Source organism: Choloepus didactylus, chromosome 8, assembly GCF_015220235.1.
Source record: "Choloepus didactylus isolate mChoDid1 chromosome 8, mChoDid1.pri, whole genome shotgun sequence".
Classification (NCBI taxonomy): domain Eukaryota; kingdom Metazoa; phylum Chordata; class Mammalia; order Pilosa; family Megalonychidae; genus Choloepus; species Choloepus didactylus.
The window spans coordinates 119,116,748-119,144,083 of NC_051314.1; the positions used below are offsets into that span (position 1 = coordinate 119,116,748).

Below are 27,336 nucleotides of genomic sequence, written 5' to 3' on the forward strand. Positions count from 1 at the left end.
TGACTAAGGCTTGGGCATTATACCATTCTGAAAATATACTTCTTCTCTGACTTGGAGACACTACTTCCTCTGAGAGGAAACAACTCCTGCCCATTGCTCATGTAATCTTGGCATTTTGAAGACTACCTGTTTGCTTTTATTGGGACCTATTTCTTTTTAAAATCCATTCCTACACTACTTCTTTGAGCGGAAACTAATGGTTAGAACAGGAGAATGACAGTTAGGAGTACTGCTTTGTTGCTGGGTTTTATTCTTATCAGAAATCATTATTATTGCTATCCATGATTTATGCTTCCTTCATTCCAAAAAGGATTTGAGAGAGCTGGTTTTGTTTCAAATCTCCAGATTAACTGTTGACTTGGAGGGCCATTACATATAAAATAAATATATCACAAAAATTAAATTTCTTAGGCCTTTATATTTCTATCTAAGAAAGGATATAACTATGGTTGTCGCAGCTTTACCACATGCATATTCTTAAACCACTTTTCAGTAACTGAAGGCAACGTGGTATTGTGGAAGGGGCCAGGAGACCAGTTCCCATTTCAGTCCACCCCTGGCTCTGTGTGATCCAGGCAAGTTATACAACCTCACTGAACTTGCTTCCTTATCCATAAAATGAAGTCTTTCCAGGAGATAATTATTCTGTTGTGGAGAAAATGAGGACTGTTCAAAACATACCCTCAAATCATAAGTTTAATGTACATACATACAATATTATATTATTAACCATGCCATCCTGCTCAAAATGATAGGCTTTCAATGCATTGTATTGCTGTCAGTGCAGTAGCTCCACTCCCAGTGGCTAAGAGAATTAAAAAAAATATGTTTAATGGGGAGAACAGGCAGCCATGGAAAAGCAACCAGTACTCAGAACACGGAGCAGCACCTAGGAATTGGGACCTCTGGCTTTTAATATTTGCTCTCTGTCCCTTCTCATGTTCTCTCCCATTTGTCTAGTTTTCTAGATAAATGCTTGTCAAAAAGGAGAGCAAGACTGATCTTTCTAGCTTTATGTATGGGACTATTTTTTTCTAGGTTTATCTGTTATCTCTGCACGATCCAAGAAGAGTGGGGACGGAGATGGTGACATGAGCTGAGAAAAAAGGGTAATGTGAAAGGCTGTTTTGTACTCCAAGCCTTTGCTTGTGCCTCTTGCTCTATCTGCAGTGCCCTCCCCACCTCTCTTCACCGGGTTCACTCCTGATCAGCCCCACGATTCAGCTCAGGGATCCTCTGCTCCAAGCCTTGCTGGTCCCCTAGGCTGGAATCCCTGCCTTCTTCATGCTCCTGTAGCCATCCCTCCTCCTCCCGCCAAATGAAAATGACTGTTTCTGTGTTTCTCTATCCCATCCCACCATGACATGACTTTCTTGAGGTGAGAAACAATGTACACCTTCCTGTCCTCGTGTGGCACATGTGCTGGTGTATTGTGGCCACTTAATAAACAGCTGCTGAGATGATGTGAGCACACTTACTACATGCCAGGACCTGTTCACAGTAATTGCATGCACTAATTTAACTCCGTACCCACCCTGTGAGGCATGTACAATTGTTACCTGCATTGCATAGATGAGGATACCGAAGCACAAAGAAGTTAAAAACTTGCTTAGCTTAAGTGGCAGGGATTTGAAGCCAGCAGTCTGGCTTGAGCCCAGAGTCTTAAACCCCATGCTCCACAGCTTCAGAATAAATGTTTATGGTTGACTTGAAGGGTCAGAGACTGAGAAGAAACTTGTGTGTCTGGTTCTATATAATGAAGATGATGGGGGAAGAGAAGAAAGTGCCTGGCAGAATTTGAAGGGTGGTTAGGACCTGGATTTGTGTGACTATCTGGGATTTGTTCTCCTGCTGTGCTTGCCCAGAAGAGTCCCCCAGAAATGCATAGAAATGTAATGAGCACACTTTGAGTTGAGCTGTGCAGACTGTCATTTTTGCTGTCATTTTTGGGTCTGAAATTTTCCTGGCTACCTTCTTCTCCCGTGGCTTCAGGGCTCAGTGGCCTGCATACTCCTCCACCCTTCCTTCCTGCAGCGGGTGCAGAATGAAGTGGTTGAGCACCAGAATGCAGGAGTCAGACAGCCAGTGTTTGTGTTCTGACCCTCTTAGTTTACTGGGTAAATGTCTTCACTGTTTGTGTCCCCAGATTCCTTCTCTGTAAAATGGGGTATTAATAATTCTAGCCTTTTAGGGTTACTGTGGGAAATAAATGAGTTATTTTACTTTGAACAGGACTTGCCAAAGAGCAAACATTCGATAAGTATTAATTACTGTGACTCTCCTAGTCCCAACCCAGTAGCCACTCCACTCCAAGCTGGCTTGGGTGGTGGGTGTGTGTTACATGGTTTCCCAAGTATGGGGCAGCAGTCGTTTCTGACTTAGAGGCCTCCAGATCAAAACTGACATTGACTTCTTTGAGTAACTCATCAAATCATTGCTAGTAGGGAAAGAAAAAAATGACGAAGTGGTGAAATGTTTCTAGAATATTTAGAGAACAATAATTCTTGGTATAAGAAAATGCAGAAGATACCCATGAAGAGGAGCCAATTAATTGAGGACTTAATGGTTGAAGTGAGCCTTGGGCAAAGTGACCATGAACTGACTGAATGTCAGATAAATGAAACGCTCTAAGGAAACCAGCAGAAAAAAATAATGAGAAAGAAAGGAAGGTTTTCAAGGAAAGAAGGTAACAAACCAAAATGGTTGTTGGAACAACAATCACGTACATTTCTGGAGTGCTTTATATTTAGCAAAGGCTTTCTCGTCTGTTTCCTTCCCAGTACATTATTTGGTCTTCCCAAGAACTCAACAGGAGGAATTCTGGGCAGGAACTATTATTACGATTTTATAGATGAAGCAGTTGCTGTACAAAGTTCTCTAGTGATGCCCCAAATTGAAGTGAAGAAGAAAGAGCTAGGACTCAAACCCAGCTTTTCTGATTCCAAGTCCAGGGCTCTTTCTACTCTGCCTCTGCCTTGAGATAGTATAAGAGAGCAGCTTGTTATCTTGGATGAGAAAGCTTAGAGGAAGCCTAGTTAGATAAACAAAATGCAATCGTAAAAGAAAAGTGACTTAGGTGGGTAGGCCAGAATATTCAGAAATAATAAAAGTTGTGAAAACTGAAAAGGCAAGGTATAGGGTTTAGGGTAAAGGGATCATCATCATTATTATTTTGTTTCTATATTTTTCCCATTTAAAAAATTACAGCCATTGTAGATTTACAGAAAAATCACGCAGAAAGTAGTCTATGTTTTTTACTTTCCAAAATTTTCACAATAAAGTACATATTAAGATGATGATATAGGAAATGAAAAAATAAAACCTTTATGTCAGGAATTAGGTAAAGGGAAAGGGAAAAAGCCATCTCTAAAAAGGCAAGAACTATAACTGAGAAGGAACGCGTTGCTAATCTACAGCCATACACACATGCACACACATGTGTGTATAAAATCTGGATTCTACCTTGAATTAGGAGAACACAAAACCAAGTTAATATTGGAGAGGATTTTAAAAGATTAATAATTAAGGAGAATATAATAAACAACCTCAGGTCTTAGATTCTAAAATGCTTGTAACAAAGAAATGGTCACTACAGGGCCAAAGATTGCCATTTGAGAAAATCACAGAGGACTGGAAAGATATCTGAAGACCAGCTCTTCTTTTAAGAAGAAATTATAAGCATAAACGTTGAATTGGAAAAATATCGTACCTAATAGTCAATTATCAACACCTTGAAGAGACCAGCACATAGTAAGCATTAAAATGGCTTGTAAATAACAAATCCTATTAGATCTGTAGTTTTGAGAGGAGGCCAGGCTGCTCAGGCTGCGGGGATCTAAGGAAAAGCAAGGAAAGTTTAAGACCTGTTCTTCCATGAGATTCTGCCTTTTAAAGGGGGAAAATGAAGTACATAAAATTTAGGATGGTGCTCAAAACGGAGTGCTGAGCAGTGGCTGCTGGCAAGGGCCATGCTGTCGATGTGTGATCAGTTCCCCCAGGGTGGAGGGGGGGCGGAGCTTGGACCAGCATCTCTCAACATTCAGCAAGGATGGGGATAGTGAAATACTGTGCCTCCTTCTCAGGCCTGACTGGAAGAGGGATGAGGAGATCTCCTCCCAGGTCCTGCCTTTCAGCTGTTGTACACAGGAACAGCCTGGAAGGCCATTCTGCAACCCCCACATCCCCAGCTTTATCTTTGCCACCACTCCCACTTCCACCCTCACCTCCAACCCATACATACATTTGATCAGTGATTCTCAAAATATATGCTGTATAATCTGGATCCTCTTTCCAGAAAAATCTACTTTTAGTGACTCCCAAAGTTCAACCCAAAGCATCAGGAGGCTTATGACCCCCAAAACCCATCCGTGGACAGCAGGTGAAGAACCCTCACTCCAGACCATGTATCTAGGGCATGCCCTGGCAGATATTCCTCCAGTTATTTGTCTTGGAAGGTGGGGACTGTGCAGCAGAGTTTTCCTTGACACCCTACCTCCTTTGTTCTGCCAGGATTAACCAGTCTCATCTGTTCATTTAAAGAACACTGATGAAAGCTTGCTGCCAAGCTCAGGGCTCTGGGATAGGGTGTAATACCTGACCTCCAGGAGCTGAGACCTGGGTGACAGTGGTTGGAAAAGGGGACAGGAGCTGAGGTGTCATCAAGGTGGTGTAAACCAAGTGATGTAGGAGCACCTGCCACCTGGCCCAGACATGTGCCAGCCAGCCCAGCCCCTCAGGGGTGGGGCATGCGAGCACATGGGGAAGCATGGATGTAATTCAGAGCTCTTTAAGATTTCTTATCAAAAAGTTGATACTCAGTATAAGTAAACTTTGTGGATTCCTTCTTTTCTCCTTTCTCACAATGGGTGCCTGTCTCTTAATTTCTAGGCTCACAGTGCTGTGACTTTTAAACCAAGGCAAACTTAGATTTTGAATAGTTTGAGTCTGGAAGTAAAGACAGGAGCCACATCAGCCCTGTCTGGGGAGGTGGCCCAAAGTAAATAAAGAGCCAGGTCTTTGCGGTCAAAGGAACTTGAGTTCAGAATCCCACATTTGCCGCTTGCCACCAAGTGACACTGGGTAGTTTCTTGGCCTTCTGCTTTCCTATTCCGTAAAATGCAGGTTGTGTGAAGGTTAGCTGAGGTAAAATATGGAAAGTGCCTGGAACTTAGCTCCCTTACCCTCTCTGGTCCGTATGCTGTGAGTAATGCTGGCAATTTCTCAGTAGGACAGGAAGAAGAAATAGAGATGGTCCTTGCTGGCCTCCTCCATCTTCTTCTCTTTCTCCTGCATAAATGCTTTGCCCAGCCTGTTCCTCAGCAGTTCTCCACTTTGGCTTTGGTACAAAGAGAAGAAATATAGAGGCTAGATTATGTTTGTTTCTGCTTATGGCAAAGGCAGAGGGAAGTATATGAAAATCCTGTGGCCAAGGATGACCTCAGGGAATTGGGAGCATTTTGAAATAAGTCTGAAATTGGGGATGTCTAAGGGGGCAATCCATGGAGACTGGGGGCTGGGACTCTGGAGTTAAGGAAAATTTCAATAGCAAGGAAAGGAGGAGTGAATAAAGGAGAGATTGGTGAAAGAGAGGAGAGTGCCATATCCAGGGCATCAACTTCAATTGAGTTTTTGGGTTTTTCTTCCACTTGGGTGTTGAGGAGGAGAAAACCAGGGAAGAGGAGCAAAAGGAAGGGGAAGGGTGGGGAGGAAAGGATAGCGGGAAGAGCAAGTGGGCTGCAGGGAGGTTTCCACTTCTCAGGCATTGGGGATGGGGCTGGTGCAAACAGAGGACCCGTCTCTGGAGACCTGCTGCCTCTCAGTATTTCCCGGTGCCACTGCCCCTCCCCCTTCCCTCTCCCCATCCTCCTTCCCAGCCTGGACTATGACAGAGTCATCAACAGTTTTGGCACTCTTCTTGGGGAGTCAGAAAGCGACAGCTGCTCTGCCACCCAGGAAGTTCTGTCTGGACTCCGGGGAGTTTTTGTGACCTATTTGTGGAGGTCAGCCAGCCTGTCTGCCTGCCAGCCCCTCCCAGGGCTTACCTCTGTGTGACAGTCTTTATGATAATCCAGCCCTCTGCCGACCGGATATTTACTGCCCTTAACTTACTCTGTGTACTTCTCTTTCTCTTACTATTTTCTCTAAATGGTGGCAAACAGACATTTTGGGGGAAGGAATTAAGCATTATGAGTTCACAGAATCAAGCATTCAAACAGAATTTTTTTTTTTTTTCCACGTTTTAGGTTATTTGTACCATGGTGCCTACCAGTAGCATAGGCAGTTCATGGTTAATTTATACAAAATAAATGCAATTTGCTAAAATCTGACAGAGTTCAGTAACTGCAGGCAGATGGAAATACTGGACTTTGTGAAATGTTTCTGTTTCCGGGACAAGGGATGGTGTATATTTAAAGCATTGAGTCCTGATCTCCTTTTGTTATCAGAATCAGGGGTGCAAATGAGCTGGTTGTGGAGGCAAGACCAGCCAGCTCTCTCTGCTCCTGCCTGGTTCCTCTGCTCAAGCCCAGATGGAGCTGGAGGACGGAGCAGTTGCCAAGTGAAGCTTTGTGCCCTGCTGTGTGGAAGGGCCAGCTCCATGCGTGTGCGCGTGTGTGTGTGTGTGTGTGTGTGTGTGTGAGAGAGAGAGAGAGAGAGAGAGAGAGAGAGAGAGAGAGAGAGAGAGGGAAAGAATATGAGAACATGAATGAGAAAAAGAATGAGAAACCATTTTATTGCAGGTATGAGATGCCTTAAAGAAGGTTCATTAGCGCACATATTTTCTGGGATGCCAGTAGTACAGTTTTAAATGCTGCCCAGGTGATTCTAATACACAGCCTGGTTTGCGAGCTGCTATTCCAGATTCTTTCCCCCAGCTTTCCCTACCCTGCTCCAAAGTGGACTTTGTCTAGTGTGTGCCAGAGTTTTGCTTCACCTCAAGCAGTGCCGGTTGCAATGTCCACTTTAAGGGGAGAAGAGAGTCCCCAATTTCTTGAAATTCCTGGCCATTCCTGCCTGCCATTCCATGGACTCATGTTTCTAGAAGACATGGTGGATTGATTAAATAAATGCTCTTAACCTGTAATTTTATGCACACAGCTCCCCATGCTGTGGAAATAACTGTTCTTAGATTCTTCATTGTTAAGTGGATTGTTCAGATTGCCCAGAGGGAAAGAACTTTCTCTAATTTTAATAAAGCAAGTGTTTATGTAGTGATTCAGTCAAAATGGTTGACATTTTTGCTCTTTATTTCAGTTTCTGCCATATTCTCAAAATTACACTAAGGCAACTTGTTAATATGTTGAAGTCAAGGGTTCTTGCACATTTCCATTGCACGCCAACCACTTACCAGGCAAATGCACTCTCCACTTCATCTACACGCCATCCAGGTTGCCAGCAATGGTCCCTCCCTGAGTTTTAGCATCTCTTACCCCCTTCCCCTGGTACCTGGTTTCTTCTTCCTTGTGACCTCTAGTTTTGCCCCCCACCTCCACTTGGATTGCTGACCCTTGACTTGTCCACGTGGAATCCCCTTGTTGCTTCCTTCTTCTCCTACTCTGCCTCTTTATGATTCTCCATTACTGGCCCATCAACTTGCAGTTACATATGCTTTTTCTGTTCCATCATTCATGCTATTAAGGGCAGAGGAAGAAAGTCCCAGAAGTGAGCTCACCCAGCCCACTTCAGAATCCTGCCTTTCAGAACCCCATCACCCCTGAAAGATGGGGTGGCTAGCTTGTGTTCATGAACCCCAGTTTCGCATTCCTCCCCAACTCCTAAAACATCACCTCTCGGAGCATCCTTTCCTCCAAGCAGCCTTTCCTCCATCCTTTCCTCCATTCACAGTTGCTGGTATCATCACATTCCACTGAGGACATCAGCACTCTCTGATGTTAACATCCATGATTATTCATGTCTATCTTTTGTTTGCTGTAAGCTTCAGAGGGCCTTTGCTCCATCTTTCACAAAAAAATCCCATAGCCTTTGTTTCTGGCCCAATCCACATCTTCATTAGGGGTTTTGTTATCACACTTAATGCCCCCTCATCTTTCCTGACATCATGAAATTCTGTTTTCCCATTGCTCCTCTGCTTCTTTAAATGTGGTCACTTTAAAACCTTTATTTATCCAAAATAAAATTCATTTTCTTCCCCTGGGGCACTCGTCTTTCTGAATTCCTATTTCTTGGCTAGTGCCAGCCTTGACCATGCCCTTCAAGCCTAGCATTTGAGGGATCTTGCACATGCCCCCGACATCCTCTCACCATTCTCTGATGGACTTTATGGAATCCACCTCTAAAATGCTCCCAAATCTGAGTCCTCTTTTCCACAAAAATGCAGTGGATCCCTGTGGCAAGTAGCATGGGCCTCGGAGTCAAATTACCTGAAATTACCAGTTCCTAGTGGGGGAATCTTTGAAAAAGTATATAATCTCTGAGAGCCTCATTTTTCATTTATATCATGGGAATAACAATAGTGTAGCTGCTTAAAAATCTTCTGAGTATTAAATGAATTAATACCTGTATAAAATCCTTAGAACAGTGCCTGGCTTATTGTAAATGTTCAACAGGTAAATGTTAGCTGTTATTTTTACTTCTACACTGGGGGTGATTTTTGCCTCTCAGGGCATCTGGCAAAGTCTGGCAAGATTTATGAGGGTTATGACCCTGGGAGAGTTGGGCTACTAGCATCCAGGGGGTAAAGGTGAGGGATGCTGCTAAACATCCCACAGTGCACGGGACCACCCTCTCTCCTGTCTCCCCAAACAGTCCCAAGGTTGAGAAAGCCCACTGTACATCCTGGTCCCAGACACTGCCACCATTGCCTCAAAGCTTCGTCTGGTGCTCATTCCGTTTTCACTCAGTACTGAATTCTTTCAAAGGCTCATTTTATCACATGGTTTCAGTTATAAACTGACATGCATGGTTCTGAAATCTATATTTCCAGCATGTGATTATGTCTCCAGTAGTTTGTAAAAAAACTTCCCCCTTGCATATTCTCCTGCTATTAGAAAATGTTGAAGAAATTTAAAAAAAAGAACTGGTGTCACCCCCAAAACACACTTCTCCATTTGAATATCTACCCTTTCCCAGCATTTCCTTTGTTGCCAATGGCACACGGTTCTGGCACCAGTTTCCACTGGCTTGCTCCCAGAAATCCCCCAGTCTACACCAGTTTCTGCCAGTTCTTCCTCTGCATTATTTCCTTTGATCCTCATTTCCATTTCCGGGGCTACGGCTTAGCTCAGGACTCTAGCTGGCTTCCTGGCCTCTCCTTGCAACCATCCTCCACACAGCTGCTGGAATTGTCTTCATTAAACACTGTTTTCCTCTGCTCAAGAATCCGCAGTGGCTCTCCATTACCACTTATTAGCAAAAGGAAATTCCCCCTGAAGCTCTTTGTCCCTCTCTCTCCCGGCAGGCCCCTGCCTTTGCCTCTCTCCCCTGCACAGACTCAGGGCACTCACCTGCCTGAGGTCCCCTTGCAGAGTCCTTACCCTGGTCTCAGCACCGTGGCAGGTTGTAATTTTACTCTCTCCCCTTTCTGCCGGTGTCTGTCACCTCTTTCAAAACCTGGCTCAATTTTGAACTCCCCTGGGAAACCTTCCTGAATAACCCACCAAATTCTCCTTGTTTGATTACTCAAAATGTCTTTTTTGGCCTTAAGTACCAATTATTAGACTCAGCCTACATTAATTTATACCTGCTGATATGCATGAAAAATCCCTAAGTAATTTTAAAGCCTTTCCAAATGTGTATGTTTCAGTTCCCCATCTTCTTTTGCTAGTACCTCCTTTTCTTTAAAAAGAAAGAAAGAGAAAAAGCTATTTCACATGGCCCAAATAAAATGCTCTGAATATAGCAGGATCTTAATAAATGATGCCTCTGTAACTGTATTTTTTTCCCTCAAAACCAAGGAGGAATTCCAAAGCATATTTTATGTCTGATGTTAAAATAAGCTGCTTTGTGGTTGTGTTAGTGGTGGTGGGGAGGAGGAGGAGGAGGAGCCCCAGGCAACAAAAGGGCTCTCCTGAAGAGGCTGCCAGCCTGGGACTTGCTAATGGAGATCCTTCATAGGGATAAAGGAAAGAAGTCGGAATCATCAAATAGTGTGGGCTCTAGATGTTTTACCCTAAGAGAGTAACATTTTTGCATTTTTGCAACAAACGGTAATTTTAAATATATTATGCCATTGGATTTATGAGGGTGATCACATTATTCCATTATGCAGCTGAGAAAACTAAAGTGACCTGCCCCTGGGCCTAATCACTAGTGCCTGACCCTGCTGACCTTAGACTCAGCTCTTGTGACTCCAGGCCCCCAGCGCTCCTCATTGCACCTGGCTGCATTGTTGCATTGTCTTACACAATCAGGTAAGGGTTTGGGGATTACCTGTCTAGGTCAATGCTCTTGTTTTGCAGATTGGGCTGCTAAATGATTCCCTAATGGCTTTGGAGCCCATTATTAGTTGAGCACACTTAGAATTAACTCTTAATTACTGCTCTTTTCACTTTATTGCAAACACTACATTTTATTCCTAATCCAAGGTGCAAATAGACCTCTTCTTAATAACCTCCAGACCAGCCCAATAGAACTGTCGGCAATGATGAAAATGTTCTCTACCTTTGCTGTCCAACACGATACTCACCAGGCACAGGTAGATACTGAGCACTCAAAATGTGGCTAGTGAGACTAGAAAATGGAATTTTAATTTTAATTTAATTTAATTTATTTCAATAGTCACACGTGGCTGGTGGCTTCCACATTGGATACTGTAGCTCTAGACTATTTTCTCATACTTGTCAGAGTTAGTAATTTGCCTAATCTGGGTTTTCACTTCATCTCACTTCCCTTTTCACTCTTTGGGAGGATCCAGTAAACTAGGGGACCCAGAATGTGGGGAGCTGGCTGGAGTCCTGGCAGCCACAGTGCTGGGGTCATCAGCAAAAGAAAGCGGGCAGCTGGGCAGGAACAATTCAGAGCCTGCTGCCCTCCTGGGGAGTTGGCATTGGATGGGATGTGTTGGTGGAGGAGAAACTCCAGCTCCAGGTCTCTCCCGTCCCAGCGGTTTGGGAGCTCAGCACTCACACCTGCTGGGGCCTCAACCTCTTCTCACAAGCACAGGCTGTGGGAAGGAGGAGCCTGGGACGTGGGAGGGAGCTGAGCTGCTACTTGAGGTTGCGTGGAGGAGGCTCTGACGTCACATTGTAGCTGTCTGCCAGTCTTCACCACGCGGCCGGTGGAAGGTTATTAATGGGAAGTAAATGAGTTCATTTGGGGCTCTTTCATTTCCACTGAGAAACACCTCAGAAGTGTTTTTCTTGTAGTTGAAGTCTCTCTGTTTCCTATGTCTGTGTCATTGTATGTACACGCACACACACACGATAAGTGCTCCAAACTGCCCTGGGTGCCTTGCTTCCCAGAACCTGTATTGCCTCCAAGTTCTGTGTTGACTGGGGCCAGAACCCCAGGGGGGAGTCTGAGTGGCAGCCTTGTTCCAGTGGAAGCATCGGAATGTAACAAATCCCAAGAGAAGAGCTAATGAAAGACATAGGTCGGTGGTATGGCCTGACCCTCGCTTGGCCTGTTTGTTTCCCTTTTCTTGTTCACATATTCTGCTGAATTTGAATTTTAATCTAATTCATTATTTATGTCAAAAAGGAAAAGAAAATACTGAACTCTCTTTAACCTGTGGGACACAAGACATTGGGAGTGCCCACCCTAAATAAATTGAGCCTGTTTACCCACGGAAATTAAGGGTAGAGGAAAGAAGTTTCCTTTGAAATTCAGAGTCTTTAATTATAGGACCAGACAGAGGATTCTGCACTCTGAGTCCAGAGAAATTGTGGAACAAGACAGCCTTGAAATTAACTGTTTAAGGGACATGGGTGCTCCCATCCATAAAAAAAATGTGTCCTTTGCTCTTCATTTCCACGTATGATGACAGAGAAATCTGCTGTTGATGGGCTTGCTGAGAACCCTCATGAGATTCCAGGTTTTCTCAGGATGTTGCAGCTTGTTGAGGGGCAGACAGATGCAGGACCACATAGGGCATCCAGAGCCCATACGGAATGAAGAGTTGGAGGCAGTGACTTGGAGAATAAGTTGCTTGTTTGCAGACCGCGGCTTTTTAGACAGAAGGAGGTTAGGAGCATCAGGGCAACTGTGACAGAAAGAAAGAGTTATTACCCCGATAAGACATTTTTGTAAAATTTTCTCTGAGGAATATGGATTTTAAGAACATAACTCAAGTCACCATGAGCTGTCTTTTCAATCAGAGATCTAATCACATCAGCCTTCTCAGAAACCTGCAATGGCTTATTATTGCGACCAGAATGAAGTTGGTGCTTTTGTTTGCTTGGCGTTCACAGGCATCGGTGGTTTGGCTCTCGCCTGCCTTTGCAGCCTCCTGCCCACTGCACTGCTTTCTCCTCTCTTCTGCTGTAGCTCGTCTGTGTCCTCGACGCACACCCTTGACAGGCTTCGCTGTCTTTGCTCAAAGACATGCTCGGTCAGGCATGTCTGCCCCCACCCTATTCCCTCCACAAAGTTCTGTCCATTCCTCAAGACCCCTTTGAAATCCCACCTTGCCAAAAAAGCATTCCCATACCCTTCAAACAAGGGATGCATTTCTCCCTGCCTCATTCTTATCTATCACTCTGTACTGTCATTGGCACCTGTCACCATTAAGTCTTATTTCAGAGTTATTAATATACATGCCTGACTCCACCACTCAACTGCCGGGCCCCTGGAGGGTTGAACTGTGTTTTGTTCATCTTCATACTCTGCACAGGATCTAGGAAAGTATGTTGCATACAGTAGGCAAATTAAATGGGATTGTTCTTTGTGTCTTAACTGAAACTGCTGTCTGCTTATCTGTAGCTCCTCATTTGCCTTTTATACCTGCTTGATGGCTTCAGTTTATAAGCATTGTATAATATTTAGAGGCCCAGAGGTGGAACTGAGATAAGTGAGGAAACCTGATCCCATGTACCTGATGGATTCTGCCCAGTTCATCTCAGAATCATTCGGATGCATAACTCTAGTTTGAGCTAAGCAGAGTAAATACGGTTGTGCTTTAGTTAGAATAGCTTCAGCTTGTTTCCTGCTCTTTCAGAGTCATCAAAATAAAGTTTGGGTTTGAACGCCTCACAGGTTTTACTCTGTTTGGATAGAGCTGGGGTAGCAATTTAGGCAAGACTTGAAGCCTACCCGTGAGACATTGGTTTTTCTTGTTAACCTTTCAGCATCTTTAATGCTATTTCATGGTATTGGTTTTGAATGGACAGTTTCCTAAATTATGTTCCTGAATAGTATTTGGATTTATTTACAGGCCAAATCCTGTTTTGAGATATAGCTGTACTACCAAAGAATTCTAGGTCTAAACATGTAACTCATTTGTCTTAAATAGTATTGAATCTAATAAAATTTTTCAACATAATATATGGTCAAATGTTTTACAGTTTGTTGTAATATAACATTTTCTTCAAATATCTTAAAGACGTTTTGTTAAATCCACAATCAGTTTTGTTAGATCGTCTTTTCCTGGGACAGGAAAGAAACGAGGAGAAGGGTAAGTTGGGGGATGAATTATTTGTATGTGCCCAAAAGAAAAAAAAGGGCACCAACCCAAATTTGTCCCTCTCTGTCAGCTCTGTTACGAAGGTGTTTCTCTCAAGTGGAAGTCTTCCCCTGTGATGGTGTAATTGGAACACTTGGTTGCAAAGGTTTTCTTGACTTTTGCCACAAACTATGCCTCTTTTATGTCTAAAGCTTTTATTTCCCCCTTTCAAAGAAGAAAAAGTTATTTTTTCGTGTGCTATGAATATCCCCAAATAGTTTTCCTGAACTCGATGGGGCTTAGTCAGCAGCTGACCGGGTTTACTTGTAAGGTTTCAGTGACAAACATTGTTATGCATTTCTCTTGAGCTGAGAAGTAGAAAATGCCCTAAGATAGTAAACGGAGACCTCCCTCTAGCCTGATGCGCTGGCCCCATGCTCCCTGTCTCCAAGGCTCTAACCTCACACACTAGCCCCATCCTCCCTGTCTCCACGTCAGGGGCCAGTTGTTGCCGTGGACGTAGCTCCACTACTGTCTGACCTGGCCAGGACTCTTTGTTTAGTCACATAGCAAATCGATTTTTTGTGCTATTTTTTTTTTTTAAGTGCCGAGGTGAGATGTTCAGAATCAAGGTCAGTTGTAGGTTGCGCCTGACCTAGTGGGCAGATTCTATATGAAAGACAGAATTGTAGAATGTTAGTGCCAAACAGGATGACTTGTTGTGTGGTTGACTACATGAAGGTCCATGGAGTAAGCAGATGTCCAAGTATATTGCTAATGCCTGATCCAGGACCAGAACTCAGTTTAAAACCCATTCCAGGCTTTTAAAACTAAATCAGTGGTCTACATAACTTTTGAGTCTACATTTTGATCCGTAAAAAAATTTTCGAATATTTCTCACCAATATGTGCATATTTATTGTATAGTCAGGGTCTAGTCAGGAAAACAGAGCTGACACCAGGTAGTTCCAGAAGGAGGATTTAATATTGTGAATTTGTTATAAAGGGATTGGAAATGCTGAAAAGCTAAACAGGATATTGTCAGGCAACCCCAGATCAGCAAAGCAGAAAGCCAGTACCAACCCTTGGACCACTGGCTGTGGGTTCGAAACTGGAATAAGGTGGTGTCTGCCTAAAAGAGAGGGGAAACCATGGAGGTAATACAGCTACAGAGAAAATACTGACTGAATAGAGGTGGGGGCAGGGGGGCAGAATATCCTAGCTTCTTCCTCCCTTCAGCATCCCTTCTATCTCTTGGCAGTACCTCCATTGTTTAAGCATAGCTAGAATTTATTTCCCTAGCCTGGGAAATGTGGTCTGCAAGATTTTGCCCCTGCAATGCAGAGCAGTGTAGAGGAAGGGTGGGGAAAACTCTGAGAGCAAACAGGAAAAGTGTGGAAAATTATCTTCCAAAGATGGTTGCAAAATATCTCCCAACCCACATGTTCTTCTGCAATGTGGCTTGGCCGCTTCCTGTCACGAGGTGGAGTTTTGTTCCCTCCCTTTGTATCTTGGGATTATGCCTGCTCTGACCAATCGAGTATGGAGGAAATGGTGCTAAGGAGCTTCTGAGGCTAGGTCCGAAAGGTCTTGCTGCTTCTTCCACCTGGTTCTCTTGGTAAGCTTGCTCGCTGAACGTTCCCAGAGCCACACTGTGAGAAGCCACCTGGGGGGCCTTGTGTAGGTGCTCCGGCCAACAGCCCCAGCTGAGCCTAAGAGCCAGCTATGTAAAGCAAAGAAGCTCCAGAAGGTCCCAGCCTTACAGGTGTTTGAGTCTTCCCAGTTGTGGTGGATTGAATTATGGACTCCAATTTAGACGTGTTCTTAGTCTTAATCTGCATTCCTGTGGGTATGAAATGTAAATAGGACCTCTTAAAAGATGTTATTTTTTAGTTAATGTGTGACTAACTGAAGCAGGGTGGTCCTAATCCAGATTACAGGAGGCTTTATAAAGAGAAGAAACTGGAAGTCAGGGTCAGGGAAGGCTACAGGGAGAAGCAGATTGTCAGCAGGAACCTGGAAGTAAAAGGAGAGGACATAGCCACATGAGGGAAAAGTGAAGGAATCCCAAGGATTATTGGCTGCCAGCACCTGAATGCTAGTCTTTGGGGTCTTGCCAGTGCCTTGATTTGGACTTCTGGCCTCTGAAACTGGAGCCAATAAATTCCCATTATTTAAGCCAACCAATGTGTGGTACTTCTGATAGCAGCGCAGGCAAACTAAGATACCAGCGGAGAAATCATGGAGCTGAGACAAGCCATCGCTGCCGTGTGCTGTACAAACTCCTAACCCACAGAATCTGTGAACGTTAATAACATGATTGTTATCTTATGCCATTAAATTTTGGGGTGGTTTGTTATGCAGCCATATATAACTGGAACACAATTAACCAGCATATTTATTTAATATGTAATTATATATATACACTATCTAATATGTTGTATCCATTTTAATGCACACATAAAAGCAGAAATTGAAAATGGGTGAGATAAAATTAAATGTAAATATAGGTTCCAATGTTTTCTTCCACAATCCAGTGAATGGTCTTGCCCAGCTCCTGGAAAATTAAAGACCATGCACTGTTCAATGCTGTCCCTTATTTATTTATTTTTTTTCATGGCCAAAGAGGACAGGCTATGATATTACTGGCATTTTAAATAGTCAATGACTAGTTCAACTATCTATGAAAGAGAGAGATTAGAGGGACAGTGATGAAGCAGGGAAGGACATACCGGGGAGGTGCTCAGGGGAGGTATGTGGTAAGGAGAGAGATAAGATGAAGAGGTAGAGAAGAGGTTTAGTGAAATGTAAAATGGGGCTCGAAGATGGGGTAGACACTTGTCCTGAAGCAGTTTTTCAGGTTTTGAGAGTATTTTAGTATTATTTCTGTGATGCCATTCATGAGGACCCTCATCCTATCCCAATTTGTGGATTCCTGTGGACACTGTATAAGGGTTAGTGGTGAGAAACGTCATGTTACAGCTCCATTAACACAACAGGGACTATCATTGCAATGTGATCCTAGAATTAAGAGCCTTAGAGTTCTGAATACTTTTAGGAAGAGATCAAATAGAGTCTTTTTCTTTTCTTCTAATATCTTTCACTCCCTTTAAGGAAGCTCTAGTGTCTTACGTATGCACACAGGACATGCAGATATAGATATATAGTTAAGGCCTTTATGCACATTTATATTCTTATATAGTTTTATGCATGTAGATCTTTTCCTTCACCTTCTGGAAAAAAACCTCAACAAAGATCTTTGGAGTTTTTCATTTTTACTGCTGTGTATTCACAGATGTACTGTTGACATAAAGTATGCATATGTATAAAACCTGTGCAGATAAATATATCTAATCTATTGAGAAGAATTAATAAGAAGGGATTTCTTTTTATCTCTCTCTCTTTTTTTTCTGACTTTTTCTCAGTAGTTAATTGGCACCTTTTTGCTACAAAATTCCGTAAAGAACCATGCATTTCAACCAATGGTTCAGTGACAGCCACACACTGTGGTGTCCCAGATAGATTGGGAGAGACGGACAGATAAATTGGTAATTACGTTCTGTGTGTGTTGTGCTGTCATGGCAGTAGGTATAGTGTACTGGAAAGCATGTTGGATGGGCACTTAGTTTCCTTGGAAGTTTTCTTAAAGTTTTGATGAATGGGGGCTCCACCAACCATGAATCATATGTATGTGACTTGTGAATGCCAGGGACTTTCTACAAACAGACTGGACTCTTTGACTTATATAGCCTGTCAATGAGGCAAGCTACTTTGCCCAGGGGGATCTCTTTACCCCTTATATTGTAGGCTATATGCTTTTCACATTGGATTTTTATTCCGGTTACAGGGTTCCTATCTTCCCCTAGCATGAATTCTCTCTAGTTTGTATACCAGGCAAAGGAACTTGCTGGACATCACTTTTGGTTTTCAGTATTTCTAGTTCATTTCTGGCCATAGTCTGTTTACATACAGGAGGTTCCTTGTACCATGTCTTGGGTTGCCACATTTAGCAAATTAAAACATAGGAATCTCAGTTATATTTGAAGTTCAGATAAACAATAATTTTTAGTATAAGTATGGCCCTCATATTTCAATATTTCCCTACTTATACTAAAAAAATTTGTTGTTTATCAGAAATTCAAATTTAATAGGGTGTTCTGTGTTTTATGTGATAACCCATACTGCTGCTGTCTGCCTTGGACTTACTCTTCTTGGAATGTTCAGAAGGTAGTAGGAAGTGTTTTGAAACTTGATCTCTAAAAGCACCACTTTTGGACCAGAGATTTTTGTCCTTCATTTTCCTCTTCCCTGGTCAAACTTAGCTTTATTCACATGCGTACAGGTAGGCCTGTCAATCAGAGGACTGTGCTGTGCTTATTTCTGATATGGATGGATTCTAGCAATATTAAAAGTCTAGCCTTTAGTTGAACTGCTTCTACCAAAGTTATATTATACCTAAAACTTATTTTGCTTCATAAACTTGGAGTGGAAACTCTTTATAAAAAGGGTTGTGCACGAAGCATGAGTCAGAGTGTGGGCTCAAGGAGCAAAGAGAATGGACTGTTATGCAGTGAAATGACATCTATTCTGACTGATCAGAAATATTTTTGTCTATTTCTTTCTTGATTGTGTTGTGGTAAACTAGATCCCTGGGGAATGTAATTTCAAGTCAAGGAGTCAAACATAAGCAACAACAACAATTTATTGAGCCTGTACTATGTGTCAGACACCATGTTAAATGCTTTACATGCATGTAATTTAATCCTTGCAATAACATAATGAGATAAGTACTGTTATCATCCCCATTTTCCAAATGAGGAATCAGGCTTAAATAATTTGCCCAAAATTGTACAGCCGGTAAGTGGCCAAGATGGGATTTGAACCCAGGGCAGAGTGACTACAGAGCTCCCACTTTTAACTACAGTGTTACACTGCATGGGGCTGAGTGTAAGGTGAGATCTTAGTAAACACTTGGGAGCTAATTTCTCTACCCTTTTTAAAAATGATTTTTAACAAGGATCTTCTTATGTGTGATGCACCATTTTGACAGTACTTTTCCATATATTAATACAGGTTTTTTCCTCTGCAGTATAGAATGTTTCCTTAGCCTCAGTGGAAATGGCGAACTGGTCAGTATTTTCCATATAAAGTGTTAAATTTTCTTTTTCATCCAGCTATCTCTCAATCTTTCCTCAGGTTCTGTAATCAAAATCATGATCAAAGATAATTCAAGTGCCTATTTTCTAATCCTTAGTTCTCTTTGTTGCTCCCTTTTGAATTCCCCTTCAATTAATGTAATATATGTTGGAAAAATAATAGTGCCTTGCATGTTGTAAGTGCATAATAAATAGGAGTTTGATTGGCTTGCAGGCTTCTGTACTGCAAACACACTATAGCCTGGTGTATATCTAAAAATAGGTACTGTTTTGCTGATTCTTTTCAAACAGTGTTCATCTTTTGTTTGTCTCCTTGTTCATCAATATATTTTACTTTGACTATAACTTTTCCTTGGTACTGTAGTTTGTGATCCTATTCAATAATACCAGAACATATGCAAGAATAAAATGGGTTGTTGATAATCTGTGTCCATATGGAATGACTGATACCCTGTTGTTGAGGCCAGTGACAGAGCTGATGTCATATGCTGAGAGATCATAAGACTGTAGAGTCCCTCACATCTGAAGCACCCTGCAGCCTCACCCTAGAAGGACAGCAGGAGGCTCTGTCACCCCTCTGGTTGAATGTTCAGACTGAGCATCTCGGAAACTTGTAGCAGCCCTGGGAAAAAGAGGCAGGAAAACAGAGAGGAGAAGTTTGTGCCACTGATCTCCGAGGACCCAGAGGTTATGGGAGAGCCTTGGAGTTAGAGCATTTGGGACCTCTCTCTTTCAGATTTCCTCCTTAGCAGCCAGGAGCTTCTGAGATACCCCTGATAATTCTTCCACTTAGCTAAGGTTTTCTTGCTGTCCAGGGTAAGATGTTGACCAGCCTCCATCTTTCCGCGTGATTCCTCTCCAAGAGCTCTGTGTTCTTTGGCCAGTGGACTCCATCCTGACTTGTATCCCTGAGTCTTCTTGGGGTTAGAGGCAAGTAATCCCCAAAGTCCAGCAATCACACAGGTATTTTTTCTATCACCTGCTGTAGGGACTTATTGTCTGCCCCTGCTGGAGACCTGAGATACAGAGAAAGCAGTGGAACCTTTGGAAGTACTTTCCAAAGGCTAGTTTAGTCAAATTTCCTTTCTCAAGAATTTCATCTTTTCAAAGAAAAAGTAACCAGTAGTAGCATCATCATTTTTGTGGTCCCTGGGTTTCCTGAGAAGCTGCCCATCAGTCCAGAGGACCCAAAGTGTTGGTGACTCTGAATGATCCGTATGTCCTCAGAATTCCCAATTAGTCACCAATTACCTTTTTTACACTCAGGCTGCCTGTCTAAAAACCACAAATTCTGGATCCTTGCTCTGAATTACTACACACCATCTTTGGTATGCTTATGGGATTGATGTAGCCTACATACAGGGGAATTTCAGAGATTTTATAACAGTAGAGGTAGCGTTGCTCCTTGCAAAATCCAGAGCTCTTAAGTCTGAGCTCTTTTTCCCTTTATAAATATGACTTTTGAATGAACATTCTTTGTTAGGTCACCAGTGTTGGCTGTGCTGCCACCAACTGTGTTAAAATCTTTGGCATCAAAGCAGAACTGGATGACTTTGGCAAAAAATGAATTTGAGAGGATTTAAAAAAGAAATCCAAGACCCAAATCTGTAGGACTGTTCTTTGTCTGTGAACAAAGAAAAATAGGACTTTGCTATTTACAGTGCTGTCTCAGCAAGGCACACATTTCAGCATCTCTAGTCCCCCCAGAGGGCTTACAAAGGTTTGTTGTTCTTTCATCACAGTACATTTTTGAATTTAGCATCTAAACATTTGGGGCAGGGTTGGATTGATCCTTATGAAAAGAAAGCATTTACCCCAAGGATCCCTCCTGGCAGGGACTTTCTTTAGCCTTCTACTATGAGGCAATGTGAATATATTTGCCCCCAAACCGTTATCTTTTTTGTCTCCATTCAATAACAGTTTGGCATTTTGTATTGTATTTGCCCATGTGCTCTTTTCAGGTGTCATTTTCCCCTCTCCTATTTGTCCTTTTTCTACAATTAACTGAAAGATATTTGGCTTTCGAATGAATAAATACTGTGCTTTCAGGGCCTAGGTGAAACTATGGCAAGTTTTATGATCTTTTTTCATTTTTTATTTTGGTAGAGAAGTCTTGAGTAAAGTGAAAGAACAATTTTAATATAGAATTGTTCTGTTTTCCTGGTTCTGGGACAGGCCAGTAGGCTTAGAGGGTGATCACTGACGTCAGTTTAACATTGTGGAAGCCATTTGCAGAAGAATTCAGGCTTCAACCCCAGCTTTGCACTGTAGCTCAATGATGGTTGCCATGGGGATGCTTTTGTTGTCACCAGCAAAGGATTTGGCCTGTAGCTGGGAAATAAGTCACAGGCACACGGGGGGTCCTACAGGATAAATGGTCACTTTTTGTGCTAGGGTTTCAAGTTAAAAAAGTGAGGGTAGAATGGATTATTGGAAATATAAGATACAGGATGGAGAATGTCTGTCAGGATGTTGAAATAGTATGTCGAAGGAAATAGAATGGGTTTGCTATTGGATGTATGGGGAAAATGTAATGTTGCTCCCTTCTTTGACCTCATTGAGGTGAAGCGTAATTTTCTGAGCTTTGTTACTACTGTGCTGGTGAAGGCTGGTTCACAGGCTTTGCTGCTTTCTGGGCCAAGCTGTTATCCTGGGAGATAATGAGAAGAAAGCAACACACAGCCTAGATTGGTGAACGGGGCAGTTCACACAATAAGCCTCAGCCCTTTCCTATTCCATGGTGATATAGACAGTGAGGGAACATGTATACACTGTTTTATGATTTACTACTAACCCTGACCAGACCACGGTCAGTGGGAAAAGCCACAGGTCTGCAGTGTTCCAGAAGTTCTCAAACACAGCAATCTTCAAACCAGGGAACAAGTACCTTTGTGAGTACATAAGACTTTCCAAAGGCTATGAAGGCAGGGATAAATTTAAGGGATTTACTCTCCAAATCTTAAGCTTTCAAAGTTTATTTTTCCTAAAATTGATCTGCTTGAGAAAGTGCCTTTTTTTTTTACAATTGCCCTTTTCTCACTACACACACACACACACACACACACACACACACACACACTCAGGCACACAAAAGTATATCTCTTGCTTACTCAGAATGTTACTATATGTATTGCTCTAAAGTGAAAAAAAACTTCCAGGGGGCCAAAAAGAGGGATAACTAAAAATATTGGTAGTAAAGGAAGCTTCTTTTATTCAAGATACCATAAACTACCCCGTTACCCAGCTTTTACAGAGATCTAGTTCAAATAGGAGTTTACCATTTATGTTAATAGTTATTTATCAAAATTTGTTGTACATTTGTTATTTTCATTAAATATTTACAACTAATAATTGTAATACTATCTCAATCCAGAAAAGAACATTCAAACATTTAGAGTTTATGGTTACAGGAAATACAAAATAATCATGAACCCTTTGGTTACAAAGAAGTATCATAAAGTGATCAGTAAAATACTTTCAAGCACAATGTATATTATATCACAGTAAACTTTTGTGGGGGACTAAAATAGACATACAATGTCAGGGAGGAACAAGAGTGATATAAACTTTATGAGTGTTCAAGAAAAGTTTAATCTTGTATTTTAAAAGTAGATAATGGTAGACATTAAATTACTGTGGTATTTATATTTAAAAATTGAATACATTTAAAGGAGAGATGTAACATTTTATTTAAAAATGTTAATGTCTACTACATGCCAGCAATTATATGGCTTGCAACCATTTAAATTATGATGAAAAATTTACAGATTAGCTTAAAAATGGGCACATAGGTTTAAGAATCCTTTTAGTGGGTAACTGAGCCAAAAAGTTTGAAAGCAATATTCACATGTATACACACACTCATGCAAAACACAGGATTTACATATTTATACTAACTTCAAAACCAGAATTCCCTTATTTCCTCCTTTACCCCACCTGTATTTTTACCCAGTATCCCCGTGGAATGGTCTATATCTTTCCCAGCTCAATTAGGCTTGTTCATCCACCTCCTTGCATTACAGCATTGTTGTAACATGGGCTGTGCATTGATGTCCTGGTCTACCCTGTTTGGTGTCTGCACAGCCATTCTTTAGAACGAAGTCTAATCCTGGATGATTTTACTTCCATGTATGTATGCATCCACTATGCTTCGGAAAGCAGTCATGTGAAGAACCAGTGGGTGTTCCCTAAGATCTTATAGGCTTCAGCTGGGGTTGGAATGACCTGTTTTGGTCATTGCCCTTGTGCTGTTGATTCTGTTCCTTTGGTGCGCTTGTGGGAAGCTGAGAGATTGCCCCTTCTTGACCCTCATACAGCCCATCTCCCTGGAGCTACTTTGCTCCACGGAAAGGCTAGCTCTGGAAAGAGAAAAGTGGAGGTGGCTTATATAAAATTTGCTGTCATTGTGTTCACAGGAACTTATCACTTTTCTAACAGGTAAGACAAAGGCTCAGGTGTTAGCAACTGTAGTTAGTTCCTAAAGAGGCTTTCTCCAGGATCACGCAGGCAGAGCCAGACTCAAGCAGTAACACCCAGGAGTGCAACGGGAATTTGTAGTGATACAGAAAACAGCCTTCTGAAAGGAAGTGTAGGTTAGTTAAAAAATTGTAACACCTCATAGAAATGCTTACCACCCTGCCACTTCTCACTCTCTTTAATGTCATAACAATGATACATTAAATAGATTAAGCAGCTGGAGCAAAAAGGAATGCAGGTGCTTAGTTGCATTTTCTTTTGAGGGCCAATAGCAACCCACCCCCCCCCCCCCTTTTTGGCCTGACCCAGTTTGTTTCCAATCCTGGTCCTCTGAGCCCCTACTTAATATTATTGTAAACTTAGGAACGTCTATTGAATTATTATTTTTTTTCTAGAAAAGCACATTACACTCCAAAAGCAGTTGAATTTTCTGGCTATAGCTGCCTGAGAAGAGAAATGATTTATGATAAACAACTCATACTTTGCAGGAACCATACAGATTCACTGAGCCAATAGACCAGAGCCTGGAAAAATTAAAGCTGTGGGCATATACGAAAACAGATAACTGAACCGGTGACCCACAGCTCTCCCTCTCAGTTGAAACTTATCCATTTCTTTTATATCCTAGATTACCTATCACAGTGTGAGATATATCGTGAATGCATGAGAAATACTTGGTTATTTGGGTAAAAGGCTTGACGTTTATCCCTTAAAACTGAAAGAAATATTTTGTTCTTGGACTCAAGTTAGAGCTGGATTCATATCCATTGCCCCTAACTAATTCTCTGATCTTGGGCAAGTTACTTAACTTTTGTGATAATTCATTCTTATCATCTGTAAAATGGGGAGTATAAAACCTACTTTGCTTAGCTAAGAGGACTAGAGTAAGTGAATGTAAGATGGAAAGTAGGTGCTTAATAATTCAAGCTGTCATTGCCATTTTCCTCAAAGGCATCTTGATAAGAATTTCCCTGTGCACAGGGCCATGCTAGAACTTGGCATACAGAAACAAGAGGTGGACCAGTAGACCACAGAACTATGAGATGATTCAGAAGGAGACTTACACAGTTGGGGCACTATTGGGAGGCTACTTTGGGGCAGGAACAAGGATTCCAGCTATAGCAGTGCATGGTGGTCATTTGGTTTTTTATGTTGTGAAATGTTGGCCTGTGTGACTGAAAATTGTCATCTCTCCTCAGCAGTGTGTTGACAGAGAAGGGTTGTAGGAGATCTTTGAAGGCACTTATAGGAAGGGAGTATGTGGCAGTTCAGAATGATGTAAGAGAAGACAATTAGGAATGTAGAAAATTAGATATAGTGGGTAATTAATAGGCCCATTTGCATAAAATTGAGGTTGCCCTTTTTTGATTTGTTTCAGAAAGGATAATTAAAGAAAAGGCAAATCTGGATATGTTGATAAAGGAATTTATGTTCATTTGCTTATTTATTAATTCAACATATATCATTGTCTACCATGTGCCATGAACTGCTGTTATATTGCCAAGGATACAGCAGTGAGCAAGTCCAAGTCCGTCTTTATGAAGCTTTCCCTGGAATGGGAGAGACAAATAATAAACCAAAGACTGTGAATATTATGATATAAGAAAGTGATAAGTGCTATGAATAAAACTGAAGAGAAATGAGGGAATAGATGGTGATGGAAGTTTCTATTTTAGATAGATTGGTCAGGAAAGGCCTTTCGGATCAGGTGACGTTGATCAAAGACCTGAATGAAGTGAGGAGGTGAGTTATGTAGATATCTGGGCTGGGAGGATCTCAGGCAGAGGGAACAGAAAATGCAAAGACCCTGCAGCAGGGATGCACTATTGTTTGAGCGAAAGCAGGGATGCTGTGTTTAGAGGGCAGTGAACACGGCAGAAATAGGGGAGATGGGGACGCAGAGGTAGCCAAAGGCTAGTTCATGCTGGGCTTTGTGGGCTATGGCAAGAACTTGGGATTTTATTTTCAGCGTGATGGGGAACCACTGGAGAATCCTGAGCAGGGGCATGGCACGATCTGACATAGTGATCCTTTATGTAAACAAGGTATCCTTCAGAAAGTGCCTTCTTAGAACTTGTCATTTGATCTGCATAGCAGGGCTGATTGAGTAATTGCATTTCAGAGATGAAGGGAGTGGTATAGTGTGGCAGTTACAAGCTTGGACTTTAGAATCAGATGGATCTGCATTTGAATCCCAACTCTACTTCTTAACTTAGTAGTAAGTTAGCACTAATTCTCAACTTTGGGGAAAAATGCTTAAACTTTGGACCCTTCTCTTTTTTCTTCCTTAAAATGGGGAATAATAACAAGGTTTACCTACAGGTTTGTTTAGGGGATGACATAAAATAGAATCTATCAAGTGCTAGCACACACTGCCTCCACACCCTTTGAAAAGTGGTCATGTAATGGTGGTCATGGCTCTACTTATCAGAGGAGAAAGTAGCAGCTCTATGATTAGACGTCTGGGGCCCTGAGTCTCTGTGGTATCCCTTGCCCCACTCCCAACCCCCACTGCTTGCCACGAGGAGATGCTTTACCTGTGAATGATGTTGGGGAGGGCCTCTGCAGGGACCAGAGGGATCGGGGACATGATCAAAGTGTGAGCCAAGCAAGATGTCTCCAACAGTGACTCTCAGGGTTTTCTGTGATTTATCCTCACAGGAGACATGATAATGAGATTGTGTTCTATCCCCAAGTACAATACTGTGTACACAGCAGGCCCTGGATAAATATTTGTTAAGGATGAGAATCCTTTAAAGTGATTATGGTCTGTATTAAAAGATACTGTATCATAAATTTCCCCAGATTTGGATTCCTTTGATTTATAAGAATTTGGTCCTGATCTTTATACTTTGTATTAAATGAAAAGTTGGAAGTGAGTGACTTACCTCAGGGCTTAATAAAAAATAGATTATTACCTAATAGAAGCCTATCAGTGTTTTGTTAGTTAATTTGCTCATTTTATTTTACCTATTATTCATTTGCATCTTTGTGAAAAATGTTATCTGTACAGAAATTAAAAGACATAAGGTAATTATTTCCAGAAGACTCGAGTTTTCATTAATTTTGACAAGATATTCTAGACCTTAAAAATTGCAAACGAATTAGATTTAATGTGTTTTTCAATTGTACAAGATAGGTTCCAAAACTGTATTCTGGGCCAGTGGCTGAAGGGTTGATAGGTATATGGTGGGGTGAGGATTTTTTTGTCAGACTCAAGTAAATAATTCCAGGGCAATAGACAGAGAAAGAGGTTGCTATTTTAATACTAGATCACTAGGCCTTTCTGAAGTTCTGGGCTGCCACCCTTCCTACCCTTCATCATACCAGCAATTCTAGGGGAGAATTCAGCCCCTTCCCCACAACCACCACTAAAACACTAGTGAAGTCTGTGGTCTCAGATGCCTTTTGTTCCAGTGGGAAATGTAAAATGGGGGCAGTGGGGGAGATGGTGAAAGGCAGTACTTTTTTCAAAGATTTATAAGAGTGAATAAAAGCCTGATTGCCATGGCGACACAAATTGGAGCCAGTTGTGACTCATGCCTCTGTACCGTCTTTGACCTTTCGCCCAGGAGAGGGCAGTAACATGCTAACTTTAAAGTTTTCTCAGTTACCCTTAACAGACGCTGCCAGAGCTAGTGTAGAATGAGTCATGGGTGAGCCTTATTTTCATTCTCAGTTGCTTAACATTCAACTTTTAGTTCTTTTCAAACTTTGGCTCCCCTGGACTTCACACACAGATCTAGAAGTGACAGTTTTCATCCACTCCTAAGGTACTGGAAATCTGCAGTGATTTCCCTTACATTTGATGCCATGAATGCCACATACCTTGGTCACTACTTCTGGTGGGCCAAGTTTAAGGCAGATTATTTCAGCCTCAACCATTGAGACTTTTCGGGTCTTCTGAATCATGCTCTGCAGATTTTAGGTACTTCAGCCTACTATAAGGCTTTATACCGTGGACTTAGAAGTTCATACCTGATCCCATTCCTTACACAGGGTTTGAAATGAGAGCAGCATTATGTTTGTTTGTTTTTTCTTGTCCCTTTGTCCATCTTCACAGCAGAAAGATTTGGCAGCCTGCCTCAGCCTCATCATGTATGTGACTAGCCTTGTGAGCCCTTCTTTTGGAGAACTTTTCTGGCCACAA

The 27,336-nt window shown here is 42.0% G+C and overlaps 1 protein-coding gene across 5 annotated transcripts in view; it reads left to right on the forward strand.

The window, feature by feature from the left end:
- The window catches only part of GRIN2B (glutamate ionotropic receptor NMDA type subunit 2B), a 511,855-nt gene that overhangs the window by 11,224 nt on the left and 473,295 nt on the right, over positions 1-27,336 (forward strand). Inside the window, exon 1 of one of the 5 annotated variants that reach the window (XM_037846032.1) lies at positions 1,047-1,109. The exons of the other annotated variants lie outside the window; for them this stretch is intronic. The gene's annotated coding sequence lies outside the window, so the exon portion shown is untranslated. Of the gene's footprint in view, positions 1-1,046; positions 1,110-27,336 lie in introns of those variants that run through there. 5 annotated transcript variants of the gene reach the window in all.